The 15,727-nt window shown below is 35.6% G+C and overlaps 1 long non-coding RNA gene across 1 annotated transcript; it reads right to left on the bottom strand.

Annotated features, from left to right (window-relative positions):
• Positions 1-5,066: 5,066 nt before the first annotated feature.
• On the bottom strand, positions 5,067-6,135 carry LOC130417084 (uncharacterized). The gene is made up of 3 exons (XR_008906143.1): positions 6,025-6,135; positions 5,859-5,920; positions 5,067-5,753 (listed from the first exon to the last, which is right to left on the bottom strand). It is a non-coding gene; the product is annotated as an uncharacterized LOC130417084 (long non-coding RNA).
• Positions 6,136-15,727: the final 9,592 nt, after the last annotated feature.

Below are 15,727 nucleotides of genomic sequence, written 5' to 3'. Positions count from 1 at the left end.
TCATCATGATCTGATAAGTTTATCACATTTAAGTTTGGCAAATAATGCACACAGATACAGACAAAGGCAGTAATATGCAAGCGAACATTATAAAGTGAATAATCTGTTTTTTATTTGTTATTAAATAAACTTACGTTTTGTCAGATTGCCCCGCTCATCGTCGTCACCCGTGCTTATTGTTTTCATACTTTGGTTTTTCTAAATTCCAAGAATTTTTTTAACTTCAGAGTGAGAGAAGCCTGCTAGTTTTCACACGCACACATGCGCAGCCGCAGTTTATCAACTCACTAGCGCTGATCAACCGGTTCACATTTATACTATTCACAAATCGGACGTGTCCGAAAGAAACGTCTCTCGGTTGATGACCTGAAAGCCAATGCAATGCAACCGATTCGATTTTGTGACTCAAGATTCTCTGCGAGAACGATTCAATCCGCTTGTTTCGTTCTCGTGAATGATAACATTTAGATTTGTATCATCTTGTTTAAAAATGAAATAAGATATGTTCATGAAAATACCATGAATTCAACATGAAACAAATTAATGTGTAGTTTAGTTTTACAAACTGATAGGCTAGGAATTGTTTTCAATCTTTAAAGTAATTATAATGCAAAAATGCACAACATTAATGCATTTTAAGCCACGTTAACATATAAATAAAATAAAAATAGTTCTGACAATTATAAAGTGTGTTCCCTGTTAATGTTTTTATGCTGCAAATGTAGTTTCTTATATGTATAGTATATGTTTTGTATGTTATTCTATTTTGGTGTATTTGAAAAAGCACAATAAACATTTTTGTACACACTTTGTTTTTTCTTACATTATTACATTTTGTCCTTAAAATATGTTAAAGTATAAACGTTAAAAGGAATATTAAGCAAACTATTATCTAGGCAAAGGGCTTATTAATAAGCTTAGACTCTGCCAAGGTAAAATTTGTGTAACCTCAAAAGTCAAAGGGCATGAACTACCCCTTCCCACATACAGCTGTGTACTGTACAGCTACTTGGGTGAAGGGTTACCTCCTTTTAACATCTCTCATCCCAAAGGTTACAACAAAGACAGACAGGTAAAAAGAGCAGCTACAAGATGAGCTCCAGAAAAAGAAGCAATGTCTGGCTTCATTTTGATGAAACTGGACCTCAAAAAGCAAAATGTAAGCTTTGTAATTTCATTTTGGCAGGCCATGGAGGATCAACGTCAAAAAAAGCATCCGACTGCATTACTTGAACATGTGAGACAAGAAGTTTCTGCAGAAGCTACACCAGCCACAGGTAGTACAGCTGCTCTCTCTCTTTTACTTCTACTCCATCGACATCTGGAACTGGCACCAGTGCACAAACAGCAAGACAAAGCCGTCTTACAAGCTTACAAGTTGTGTTTGGTTTAAACATTCTAATCTTTCTTTGTCTTTGTTAGACACAGTAACTTTTTAAGAGAAATGTATAAGTCTCTGCAAGCAAGATATACAGAGCACATCATTCAGCAAAACCTTCCTAAATTGTTATTGCAGAAACCTCTGGCACCAACGAACCTTGATCAGTGTCAAGAAACATGGAAGAAAAAAAATGAAGAACGTCACCCAGCCACGAAATCCAAGTATTTTTCAGTTCCAGCAAGCATACCTGTTCCCAAGAAAAGAAAAAAGATCCCAAAGGATGTGACAAAGAGCAAAACAAGTTCAAGACCTGTCTCGCCATGCCAAAGAGTAGGTTATAGACAACACCCAAGTAAAGTAATTGTAGAGGAACTGACTGTAGGGGAAGAGGTGATAAAGTCATAAAAGCAAGTTCAAGCGTTTATTGCATATGAACAGTTTGGTTCCAAAATGAGAAAACAAAAATCTGATGAAATGATACAAATATATATTTTTATTCAGCATACCAATTCATATTAATCAAACTGCATTTGGTTTGTTTTGAAGTGAGGTATTAGATGTAAAACATATGTACAGCTAAGTAACACAATAAAACACGATCAAAAAAAGAAATACATGATTTGTGGAAAAAAAATGAGTTATCTGATTTTATAACCAAACTCTTCATATATCCCTTAAAGCAATTATTTACTGTGTGAAGCTCATTTTATTTAGGTTGAGATGCTATGGAACAACGACTCTCCCACAGAACTGATTCTAGCCATTGTAAAGACCCCAAGCCACAATCTGGAGTACACATTACATCACAGAGAATTCCAGTCACTGAAGCCTCATAAATGAGAGGTAGGCTGTGAAATAGTTGCATAACAATTGTATTTGTAAATCAGATCATGCTCAATACTACATGTTGTACCGAACCAATTTAAGTAATGTTAATAAAGTTAATACACTTTTCCCCATATCTTCAGACAATCGAATGCTATTTGAGGACTGTCCTTAATAACACGGAAGCAAATGTGTATGGGATTCCTGTTGTGCCAATAAAAACAAACACGAAAAAAAATCAAATAAATAAATAAACAACACGAAAGAAGAAATACACTTTGAAAACGAAAACAATGAACTCCAATTGCAAACTTTTAACATACTATAAAGAAAAAAAAAAAAAAAAAAAAAAGTTTGTATGACTACAAAAAATAAAATAAAAATACAACATTTTAGTTGGAAACATAAGTATACAATAGTACGATAAACATACAGATTATATAATGGTGGCTAGTCTGATTTCACATCTCAAATATCACACAAACAGCCTTCTTCCACCTTAGAAATGTTGCCATATTACAAAATATTTTATGTGTTGCTGATGAAGGATATTAGTGTTGTTATTACATATTTTATTACGTATTTCTTATAGTGTGAAGATATTTTTTTGTTTCATACATACATTCATTCATCATATAATCTGCACTGTGAAAACATTGAAAACTGTGTGTGTGAAGTGCTTGCAGCAGGGGAATGTGAGTGTGTGGGGGAGAGGGGGCATCTTCGGCTGCAGTTGTTTAGAAGAGTGGGGGAGGTGTTTGGAATGCATGTTGTTTTTTCAGGAATGTTTTCCAGGAACCTAAAAGGACACAGCAGGAGTTGATTGGTGGAGAGAGGACAAAGCAGAACTTGATGATTGGTGGAAACAAGGGAGACCCCCGGCCCCCCTGCAGAAGAGAGAATGATGGACTTTACAACGTCCTGCGTGTTCAAAAATTGGAGAGAAAGGCAGCTCAAATAACTCTAACAAATGTTGAAGTTTATTGATCAGAAAATACAGCGCTGGATTGTCTCAGACACAACTTCCAAGAATCAACAACCCCGGGAAAAAAAGTTTACAGCCTATTTATATTATTTCTCGTCGTTCTGTCTTCCTCCTCCTCTCTTTTTGGCTCCTCCAATAGCACGTTCTTTCTTTGTCTTCAGCGAATGGTCTTCATCACTTGTTTCCCTCCACTTCTGCCAGATTCTGAAAAACAACATTTCATCCCCCACTCTACTTTCTAGAGAACACACTGCATTCTTTACCTGTTACAAACCTATGTGTGTGCGTGCAATTTCACCCTGTTTCACCCCCAACTGACCTTTGGCTCAGTTCCTCCTTCCACACACACACACACACATGGACACATTTAATATCAGCACATAACACCCCACAGTCTTTACTAAAACATTTTCATTAAGGCACACACATTATGTTAATCAAACTATAATAAAGAGTAAAGATTTAAACGTAATAAAACTTATTAAAAAACTCCTTCAAGAACGACGAGACATACCATATATATATTGTGTGATGATGTTTTTTCGGGGTTGTTCTTTGTGAGACGTTGTGTCTGAGACAACCCAGCGCTGTATTTTGATACTTTCTGACCAATAAACTTCAATACTTGTTAGAGATTGCCTTCCTTTGATTTTTGAACATGCAGGACACCTTTTAAAGTCCAACAATACGGAGGATGACAAATACACAGTCTCCATTCACAGCTACTTTCAGTGTACATGCACTCAAAGTTGATCCCTATTTACCTGTTTATGCAGCCTAATCTGGTATAACTTTCACGAACAAATTTGTCTTTTTTATATAATCTTACACCTGTGTTTATTATGTCCTGTATAATATTATTATTGCTATAAACACATTCCTTGAGTCCTTCATGTGAAAGGAAAATGAGTTTACAGGTGATGAGAGTCCATCGCCACTTAACAAATGGCCTAAAATGGTGAACAAAACTCTCTTTACACTAAACATTATTTGTGAAAACTTTCACAAATTGATTTGACTACTTTGCATTGCCTTCTGTGTATTTAAACTGCATATTAATGCTGATCTATGGCTTTAAAGGGACAGGACACCTACACAACTTTATAATGAGCTCTTACTAAAGTCTTTTTGAGTTTAAAATGACTCTTTAGATTTGTGAAACATTTCACAGATCAGTATTAGCCTAAAACACATTCCTTGAGTCCTTCATGTGAAAGGAAAATTAGTTAATTCATCATCACTCAAAAAACACTCTTTTCACACAAAACTTTATTTGTGAAGTCTACGATCCAATTTTAGTAGTTTCAGTTGATTAACCGGAACAAACAGCCACAGAAACAGTCAATGAGGCAGAGAGATAGCACTTGGGCTCCCTGGAAACAGGATGGTGAAGAGGCAGAAGACATATCGGATAACGTCCTAGGGAATGAGGGGAAGGTAGGGCTACTGATGCTGATATATAATCGGGGGGGAAGAGAATGCCAGACTGGGGAGTTGCTAGCAGATTCAGAGCCGGGCAAATGGGATTTGCATGGAAAAAACTAAGAAACCTGAAAAAACTAAGAGAGGCAGGACCAGGCACAAAAACCACATGGGAGAAGGCAAAACCAGACCAATGACAATGACTTAAATAAACAAAAACATTACTAGACAATTTTGTTTAATATTTCGTAAGAACCTATATGTACGCTACGAATAGTGCCAACAGAACAGTAGGCTGACAACTCTTAAAAACTGAATTTACTATTTAAACAGTTTAAATTTAACTTGAAAGAAGTTTTAAATGAGTTAAATGTAATTTTAAATTAACTTAATTATTTTAAATAAAATAACTATTCAGATATGTGAATTGTCAAGGTCTGTATCTAAAGATTTTAATACAGTATGCTTAAAGTAACACATAGTACATTAAGCTTTACATGTAGTACAGTTACTTTACATACAGTAATCTTTACACACTGTATGATCACAGTTACCATTGTGAGATATCTCAGGTTTACAGAAAATGTCCGCATCAGATGTCTACACAGACCATTATTCAACATTTGACCTTTAATAGGAAAAAAGCAGTCATTCTTTTTACAGTATAGTTTGGACGTGAAGTACAAATCATTACCCAAAGCTATTTTTAAATTTAGTAAGTTGAATATCCTTTCAACTGTGTATATATTTAATTTCACTGATATTAAATAAAAATCATGTTTTATAGATTATGTTAACATATTTGATTGCTTTTTAACTTTATAAATTGTTATTCTTGAAAAACAGCTTGTAATTCTTGATAAACAGCTTTGTTATTGATTGTTTATCTTGTTAGAACCAAGAAGAAAAAGAAAATGTGTACCTTCCCATGCATGCTCCATTTGACTCCAAACCACATATCAAAAAATGATCTTTATCGCTTTTTTGTTGTTGTTTTTTCCTCTGTTTTTCACTTTTTTGTTGTTTTTCACAAAAACAACAAAACCATGGACTGTTGTCATTGGTTATCAAGTCCACCTCGTTCTGGTCCAGACCTGTGCATGTGGCATGCATCCACAGCAAGCAATCATCACACTGAATCTGAACAACATTGTAATTATTAGAAATGCGGTTATATTTCCAAAATCAAATGTAGTTGTTATATAAATATTAAATAGAGAAATAGACATATTTATTGATACGTACCCACAGTGAATTCACATCTATATCCATGCAGCCACAAAACTGGCAAACACTTTCCAAAGGTTCTGTAAAAAATAAATAAATTGGTATTAAAAATTATTTTACTTAAGCCATACAATTTATTTATTATTGGCAAGGTATCTTTATCAACACAAGTCATTTTTATTACCCGATGAAGCTAAAATAGTAGATGCCATCTGTGTCCTTATGTCATTTATTGCCTCTTGGCTTCCATCTATGGTTATATTGCAGGGAATATTGGGGAATTTAGAGAGAATTTCCTCTCCAAACTGAGAATAACATCAGAAACATTACAACATGTATTACATAAACATTGTTAGCTTTATTGAGTATGCTCATTTTAATACCTTCATAACAAAAACTCCACAACTACTTCCATCCTTTTGTTTTGTGTGTTTAATGTCCATTGGACTCCATCTCAGACTGCTCCATTCTTTTCAGCCAAGAATGTTGTGGCGCATTTTGAAGAACCTCCTAAAGTATGATTACAAACAAAATCTTGTAAACTATTGTGGTTTTATTAAATGCTAGAAATAATGTAAAGTAAAATGACCTAAATCTTTCTCCGGCTTTCCTTGCTTGGGCCTCCTCATTTCTTCCGAAAGGATCTAAAACTGTGACTTGTTTTGAAGTAGCATTCAGATACTGAAAAAATGAATTTGTCATTCAGTTACGATATTGAACAATGTGAGATAGTGGAAACCTGCAACTAATGCTCTTATGTTATGTACAGGTGTGCACCTCATGTTAGAAACATTTGTCCTTATTATTGAAAATCATGACTTGAGACATGATTGCATGTACAGTCGTGGCCAAAAGTTTTGAGAATTACATAAATATTAGTTTTCAAAAAGTTTGCTGCTAAACTGCTTTTAGATCTTTGTTTCAGTTGTTTCTGTGATGTACTGAAATATAATTACAAGCACTTCATACGTTTCAAAGGCTTTTATCGACAATTACATGACATTTATGCAAAGAGTCAGTATTTGCAGTGTTGGCCCTTCTTTTTCAGGACCTCTGCAATTCGACTGGGCATGCTCTCAATCAACTTCTGGGCCAAATCCTGACTGATAGCAACCCATTCTTTCATAATAACTTCTTGGAGTTTGTCAGAATTAGTGGGTTTTTGTTTGTCCACACGCCTCTTGAGGATTGACCACAAGTTCTCAATGGGATTAAGATCTGGGGAGTTTCCAGACCATGGACCCAAAATTTCAACATTCTGGTCCCCGAGCCAGTTAGTTATCACTTTTGCCTTATGGCACTGTGCTCCATTGTGCTGGAAAATGCATTGTTCTTCACCAAACTGTTGTTGGATTGTTGGAAGAAGTTGCTGTTGGAGGGTGTTTTGGTACCATTCTTTATTCATGGCTGTGTTTTTGGGCAGAATTGTGAGTGAGCCCACTCCCTTGGATGAGAAGCAACCCCACACATGAATGCTGTTAGGATGCTTTACTGTTGGCATGACACAGGACTGATGGTAGCGCTCACCTTTTCTTCTCCAGACAAGCCTTTTTCAGATGCCCCAAACAATCGGAAAGGGGCTTCATCAGAGAATATGACTTTGCCCCAGTCCTCAGCAGTCCATTCACTCTACTTTCTGCAGAAGATCAATCTGTCCCTGATGTTTTTTTTGGAGAGAAGTGGCTTCTTTGCTGCCCTTCTTGACACCAGGTCATCTTCCAAAAGTCTTCGCCTCACTGTGCGTGCAGATGCACTCACACCTGCCTGCTGCCATTCCTGAGCAAGCTCTGCACTGGTGGCACTCCGATCCCGCAACTGAATCCTCTTTATGAGACGATCCTGGTGCTTGCTGGACTTTCTTGGACGCCCTGAAGCCTTCTTTACAAGAATTGAACCTCTTTCCTTGAAGTTCATGATGAACCTATAAAATGTTGATTTAGGCGCAATCTTAGTAGCCACAATATTCTTGCCTGTGAAGCCATTTTTATGCAACGCAATGATGGCTGCACGCGTTTCTTTGCAGGTCACCATGGTTAACAATGGAAGAACAATGATTTCAAGCATCACCCTCCTTTTAACATGTCAAGTCTGCCATTCTAACCCAATCAGCCTGACATAATGATCTCATTTACATTTACATTGTAATACACTCCAGCCTTGTGCTTGTCAACATTCTCACCTGAGTTAACAAGATGATTACTGAAATGATCTCAGCAGGTCCTTAAATGACAGCAATGAAATGCAGTGGAAAGGTTTTTTGGGATTAAGTTAATTTTCATGGCAAAGAAGGACTATGCAATTCATCTGATCACTCTTCATAACATTCTGGAGTGTATGCAAATTGCTATTATAAAAACTTAAGCAGCAACTTTTCCAATTTCCAATATTTATGTAATTCTCAAAACTTTTGGCCACGACTGTAGACACATTTTGTTGCTTTAACAGGTAATGTTGAGCTAGCCTATGGACTCATTTTTTGGGACTCATTCAATATAAGCAATGTGTATAAAGAACATATTTATATATATGCTCATGCTTTGTCTAAATTTAGCAATTTGTGTTAAACATGCTGTTATTACAATTCAAGCTGTTATTAATGGGTTTCTTGTTTTGTCAAATTTGTTAAATGAAAGTACTGCAAACATTCCCCCAGCCAAAAGAAAAAAGCCTAATGATACAATTTGTGGTTGTATTTGTTTCAGCCTAACTCACCACCAAGATCCAATGAGAATGATTTACATTTAGGGTGCCTACTGCTGCTCAAAGTTATCAAAATTAACCTATGGAAAATATTATTATTTTATTAAATACACAACAACAATATGTTAAAAAATATCAATTATATATTGTTTACAAGTCCTTACCTTTGACATCAACTGTCTTTTTACCACCTCATCTTTTCATTCAGTATTACATCAACAGTGTAATGATCAGTACTTTTTTGCAGCTTCATTTCGATTTTCGAATTTTAAAAGTGGTATATATATATTTACCTAAAAATATAATGCAATGATCTTGTATTCAAACAAAGAGTTGTAGGCAAACAGAAATGAGAAATCCATTATAAAAAACTGAATAAAGCATTCAAAAGTTTGTTTTAATTGCAGTCATTATAATGCTTCTAAACTGTTGATGTGATGTCTGTTATTTCACTACGAGTTGAGTTAAAACATCTTACTTCGCCACATAGCCATTGAAGTCTGCTACTCTCAAAATCATAGAGTTTTTCGCGTCTTGATTTGAAGGCAGTGTGGCTATGACAGCTTCTTCAATGTCTGTGTCCCAGAGAGCGTAGGTCTACAAGATAATTAGAAATGGCAGGTTCATTTTCATTTACAGTGTTATAATATAAAATAAAAAGTTAAAAGAACAAGATTATATACCTTTTCATCTGGATCTTTTATTTCAGCAATTTCAGACCATTTTTTCTTTTTTTTTGCTGTTATCAGATTGCTGAATAGCAACCTTGCATGCATGGGATTCCTTTGTCTCATTTGGTTTGGTTAAATCTTGAACATTTGTGTTTTGTTTGCCATGTCTAACAGATTTTATGTGTCTTCTGTGTTGATTTTTGTTTTTTATCTTTTTTGGCACAGGCATGATTACAGGGACACTGTAGTATTTAGACTTTGTTGTGTTTTGTCTTTTGGCCCACTGTTCTTCATTTAGCTCTAGTGCTTCATTTTTCTCTTTGTTCGTGGAAGTTTGATCCAAGTGGCAGTTCATGTACAGTCATGTGTTCCTTGTATCGTCCCTTTAAGGATGCATGAAGTCTGCAGATAAAATCAGCAGGCCTCATTTGCCTTTTCTTTGTAGAATTACATTTTTTACAATTCCAAACCAACATTCAACATGACTGTTGGTGTCTCTGGTTTTCTCAATATTTTCTGTATTTTTGTCCGGTTTGTTTTTGCACTCTGAAGCATACTTTTCCATCATTCCAAGGAAAATTCCACTCCACAATGGGAAAAGGCCCAAGTGGTGTCCTGTCAGCAGAGTGATAATTTCTTCAAACTTATAGAAGTTATCTTCCACACCGCTTAGTGTGTCTTCTTTTTGGATAACATCCATTGCCTCTTCCTGGACTTTACCAAACTCAATGGTAAGATGAGAACGTCCAATTATTGTGTATTTTGTCACTGGAATGTCATCTTCCGAGGGGAGGTGTGCCTTGAAGGAAATGTCATCAACATCTTCCAAAGTGATCTGCTTGTTGTAATTATTGAGCTTGTTAATTCAAGTTTGTATAGTGGGAGTATTTTTTACACCCAAAAAGACAAAGCACATCTGCAAAAATATTGCTTTAGCTTTTTCAAGACTCACACAATTTTGCAAAAGTGCAAAGCAAAACACAGCAAAGTTGTGCAATCCTTTGTCTTTTGTCACTTTACCGATTCCCATTGATATGGTTTTCACCATGTGTGCTACACAGATATGCACCACTGTAAACCTTTGTATATCCCTTTTCTCAAATCTGTATTGACAGATTTTGTGTGCCCTTTCCAAGTAGGTGTCGACATTTTCTCTGTTGAATGACAGCAGAACACTTTGGATTAGGGCCCAACTAAAATCTGTCTCGACGTGATGCCCTCTGATTGAGGTCAACCTGCAGACATTGTGCACAAATTTTAGAAGCCAACTTGAAATATTTGGCACATGATGCTCATTTGTCAACAGCTCTGAAACTGGAAGTGGAGGTTTGTTGTCACCATCTCCTTGAAGAACAAGGGCATAGTACAGAACTTTCTTGTGTTGATTTGGAATCTTGCTAACAATGCCACCAGTCGCATCAAGATAGAGAGATGTGTTGCGATTTTTCCGGAGATGTGACACAAGGATCATCATGCCCTCTTCTGTGTACATTTGCACTGCAAATGGATCGATTGGCAAATGCTGCATTTATCCTGGGCTGTTGAAAAACCCTGTGTCACATTCTTTGAGTAATTTCTGAGTGATCATGAGTTCCATAACAACATCGTCATGTAACCGAAGACTCCTCTTCAATTCACAAGAAATGTTCTTAAAACTATAGCATATAAGGCATTTAGAAAGGTTTCCAGCTATGAGCTCCGCTGAAGAAGTAGTTCTCAGTTTCCTATAGTAAAAATGTGAAATTCCATCTTTTAGCGCCTTTGCAATTTTGCCGCTGCGAGTGTAACTTGCCCTACGAAATTTTAATTCAGCTTTGGCATGTTTGACATTGCCGAATCGGGTGACATAGATGGTGATTTTTCTCTTGTCTTGTACTGGTTCATTACAAGTAAAAACATATTTTGCTTGACAATCAGAGAATGTGCAAACTGCCTTTGATCTTAGATATGGACCCTTTTTTCTACTTTGAGGACAGCAAACTCTTTGGTACTTGAATGCAATGGGGCATGATGGATTTATTTTCTTGAACTGTTTATAAAGTACATGGGTCCACGGTCTTCTGAGTTTAATTTCTCCTTCTTTGGGAGCTTTTTTTTTCCAGTCTTCACTACTGATGTGAATTTTAAATTTCTTTTTGGCAGGTATTGCTGGTCTCCACTTACTTTTGTTCTTTTGTCCTGTATCCTCTGGTCCACAACTGCTGTCGACATTTTGCAGTGCATCATCTTCAGGTGAATGGATGTCTTCAAAGCAATTCACATCATTGTTCTCTTCAGCCATGTCATTACAAATATGATCATGCTCTGATGTGATTGCATCAGAATTGTTCTCTTCATTCTCATCCAGGTCAGTAGGTTTCTTGTTTTGGCAGAAAAGTTTAAGAACTGTGGACTGCACAGTTTTTCGGTTACTGTGCCATACAACTGACAGCCATTTTCTGTTTTTAAGTGTGGCTCGTCCAAAAAGATTTTTGGCTATAGCACTCCATATGATGGAATCCTTTTCTCAAGATTAATTTCAACTCTTAAAAATTGTTCGACAAGCCTTTCACTGCCTCCACAGTCACCCCAGAGGTCTGGGGCCCCATGCTTTATTCCTCTTTTTTGCTCTAATACACTGATCAAACATAATTGACATTTAAGAATCTGATGCAGATGATGTTCCTTTTGTGTCGTTCTTTCGGTGTGTTTTGGTGTGAATCCGGATGTTCTATTTACTATGCAATGTCTTTTCAATTCTGATGTGCGCGAAAATGAAGGGGTACTGGTGTGCTCTAGCACCCCCCGCAGGATTGTTAAATCAACACAAATGTAGGTTAATTAACATTTCTTAATTATACGCATTTTGGTAATCCTACAACTCCTGAGCACAAGTCTATTTTTGGAGCTATGTATGTTTTTCGTGTTGTCTTTGTGTTACGTGAGTGTTTGACGTTCTTTTATTGTATAGCTCAATAAGCCAAATCAACTATTGCGCCACACAGAGTGCGCGATGGATGCAACAGTCAAAATCGGACACAGGACGCGCAGTGCCTCTATGCGCAACGTCTAACACTTTGCCTTATAAGATGACACACAGTAGTAATTAAGCCACATAATGTTTATTATAGGCTATAGCTTATATTTGTATTACATTGTTTCATAATTTTTTCTTTCTTTTTACAGTAAATAAATTACGAATTTGTTGTGAGTTATTGTGGATTTTTTTGTGTGCAAACAACATAGTATTAGATTTAATAAACATCTTTTGATTACAGTTTTTGCCTAAAAGTAAAACAAATTGAGATGCATTTAAATTTATGTATTTGTTTATTGGGGTCTTCAAATGTTATGAATTAAAATTTTCTCTTTGCCAGTCAGCAGCAAAGAAGCAACACTCGGGTGACGAGCTTAATGCATCGCCATTTAGTTTTGGTTAAAACATTTTAAACTTATGTGAAAAAGGTTAGAAAGCACCAAGTTAGTCTTTTGCTGTGACATAATGGAATAACATCTGACGATGCAAAGTAAATAATTATTCGTCATATAGTTAATATTTACTGTTTAAATAACACAAAGATACTATTACTTCAACACATAATAATAATAAGTGGTTATTATCATTACATAATTAATAATTATAAATGTGCAAGGATGAAGAAAATACTACTACTACTACTAATAAAAATGTACTCAATAAAAAATGATTAATGATTATGAATGTGCAAGGATAATAATGATAATGATGACATCTTGACAATCAACTTCTATTCATATACTTTCAAAGAAACATAAGAAAAATTATCGTTATTAAACAATAATAACAATTTTGGATTTAATCAAGTCCTTGGACTGATCATCCTTGTGTTCATAGGATGCATAGTCCTGCACAGCCACTTGTTATATTTGTGCTACCCCAAACATTCAATGTCTCTATTCCCTTATTTACTGTCCCAACTTTTGTTGAATAAACATTTGAATATGTTAAAAAATAATCGATGGTGTTTAATTTTACACTGTTGACAGTCCAGAAAGGCTACAAAGGAATTTAAGAGAGTAAAATCAGTCAGCGGAAGTTTTCATGAAGGAGTGCTTGCCCAACACTATATTTTAGATGATGATAGGATGTCATGTGATGCAGATTTTTCCTGTAAACCTGAGATAAGTTACAGTAATAATGGTTATCATAAGGTTTATTTAGGCCTAAATAATAATACACATATGTAAGTAATAATAAATAATGATATATGATAATAATAATAATGGCACATAATAATAAATACACAGTAGCAAATGTACATGTAGTTCTTGTTGTGATCCAGCCTGTGTTCCATGTTAATTGTTATTTGGATTCTTAGCATGTTTTTGATTTTGCCCTGTTTCCTGTTTCATTTTGTATCCTAGTTTTTATGATTATTGGCCTCAGGTTGGTTTTCTTCCAGGTGTTTCTTGTCTTCTCGTTTATCCCAGTGTATTTAAGTACTTGTGTTTTAATTGTCGATGTCAGTCGTTGAGGTGTATGATTGTATTTCATGTTCCCTTTTATCTTGTTTTGTTCCTTTCTTCATTTTTAGGTTTCATATGTGTCCTGTCTCTTTAAATGCACATCTCACAATGAATTATGAAATTAATAATGAAATGTTTTCACAAATAAAGTTTTGTGTGAAAAGAGTGTTTTTTGAGTGATGATGAATTAACTAATTTTCCTTTCACATGAAGGACTCAAGGAATGTGTTTTAGGCAAATACTGATCTGTGATCTGTTTCACAAATCTAAAGAGTCATTTTAAACTCAAAAACATAGGTTAGGGTACCGCAGGCCATTTTTAGGAATAGTATGCCTTCTGTTCCTTTTAAGCTATAATTCACTATGCTTATGCATTATATAAAGACATTTTAAGTGATAAAGTCAATTTGTGAACATTTTTATGGTGACCTAACAATGACACAGCTTTTTTATGAATAAGAACATGAGAAAATTGCAATGCCATTTGTGAAACTATCTATATAAAGTAAAGCAACATGTGAAAGAGAAACAAAACACTGAAACAATTCACCAATCACAACGGTACAGTAACTTGTATGACTCACTTGTCTTGTTTAATTCACAGGCTTATTATGAATAATATCTCAAACCGTTAATAATATTATACAGGACATAATAAACACAGGTGTAAGATTATATAAAAAAGACAAATTTGTTCGTGAAAGTTATACCAGATTAGGCTGCATAAACAAGTAAATCGGGATCAACTTTGAGTGCATGTACACTGAAAGTAGCTGTGAATGGAGACTGTGTATTTGTCATCCTCCGTATCTCACAACTAAACACGATTTGGCGGACAAACTTTTTTTGTGAAAAATTCACAAATCAAAGTGGACAAGATGACGTTCTTTTTATGTGTTTAGGTCTTCAGCTTCATGAGTTATAGGCGTTTGAAAACAAAAAGTCGCAAAAAGAAAACGCGGATACAGTGCGGGGGAAACCGATTCATATGAATTCACAAATCATTCTGTGCAAAATTTAATAATGTGTTCATGTACACAGCAGAGCGATGCGGATTCACAACTTATAAACGTCCGAATGTCAAACCGCTAAACTATCTTTACTGCGGTACCTGTAAGTGTGACTAAATATTTGTGTACCTTATGTCTGTGTTTAGATAATGCATATAACGCTAATGTTAACATGTACCGTTATTTCTGGGGTGTTATAGTTTGTTTATCTATCTACGAACTCGGGTAATTTAAGTGTTCAATCTATTATCGTCTATCTATTATCTACTTTCGTCTTCGGATGTTTCTTCGTCAGACTCGGGCTCAAACTGGTAAGGTGAAGATGAAATCCCCGCCATCTCTGTAAATAATATATAACCTGTAAACCGTAATCCAGCAATGCTGGTAGGCGTTTCATTTGCGACAGATGATAAATGCTGTAGCAAATTCAAGGAATGGGAAGAAGGAGGCGGGAACTGGCGAACAATCAACAAATTTTAACAAAAAATAAACAAACCACAAAACGAAAGTAAAATGCCGACAGCTCCCGCACGGTCGACTGCCGGCCACACAAACATAAAATCTTTCCTGGGGTCTCATGAACAAAGACTTCCGTTGAATTCATACTAAAACATTGCGTACGGACAAAGCTGTCAATGTGCATACGCACAAAAAACCTCAGATGTATTAATCTCTGTGTACACAGGATCACACATATATTCTCTTAGTACATCACAATTAACGTGGAATTGAGCGCAAATGCACAGCACTCTGTCTCCTCCCTCAATCAAATGAATTTGAATATGGTAATGAGTCAACTTTGGCAAAAACAAGCAGTAAGAAAATGGAAAAACCAAGCAGCAAAATGCATGCAATCTAGCTCAATTACACTACATATTTTACGTACCATTTGCATTTATGCCAAATACGTGTACCCATTAATAATGAACAAACTCAAATCACAGTTAACATGTGCCTGTGTTTTAGACTTGTGTGGTGCAACAGCAGGAACGTCCACTGGCACGCACTCAGAGTCCACCCC

This window comes from Triplophysa dalaica, unplaced genomic scaffold, assembly GCF_015846415.1.
Source record: "Triplophysa dalaica isolate WHDGS20190420 unplaced genomic scaffold, ASM1584641v1 Contig12, whole genome shotgun sequence".
NCBI classification, from domain to species: domain Eukaryota; kingdom Metazoa; phylum Chordata; class Actinopteri; order Cypriniformes; family Nemacheilidae; genus Triplophysa; species Triplophysa dalaica.
Note: the sequence above shows the minus strand (reverse complement) of the source record. Positions and strands in the feature narration are given on the sequence as shown.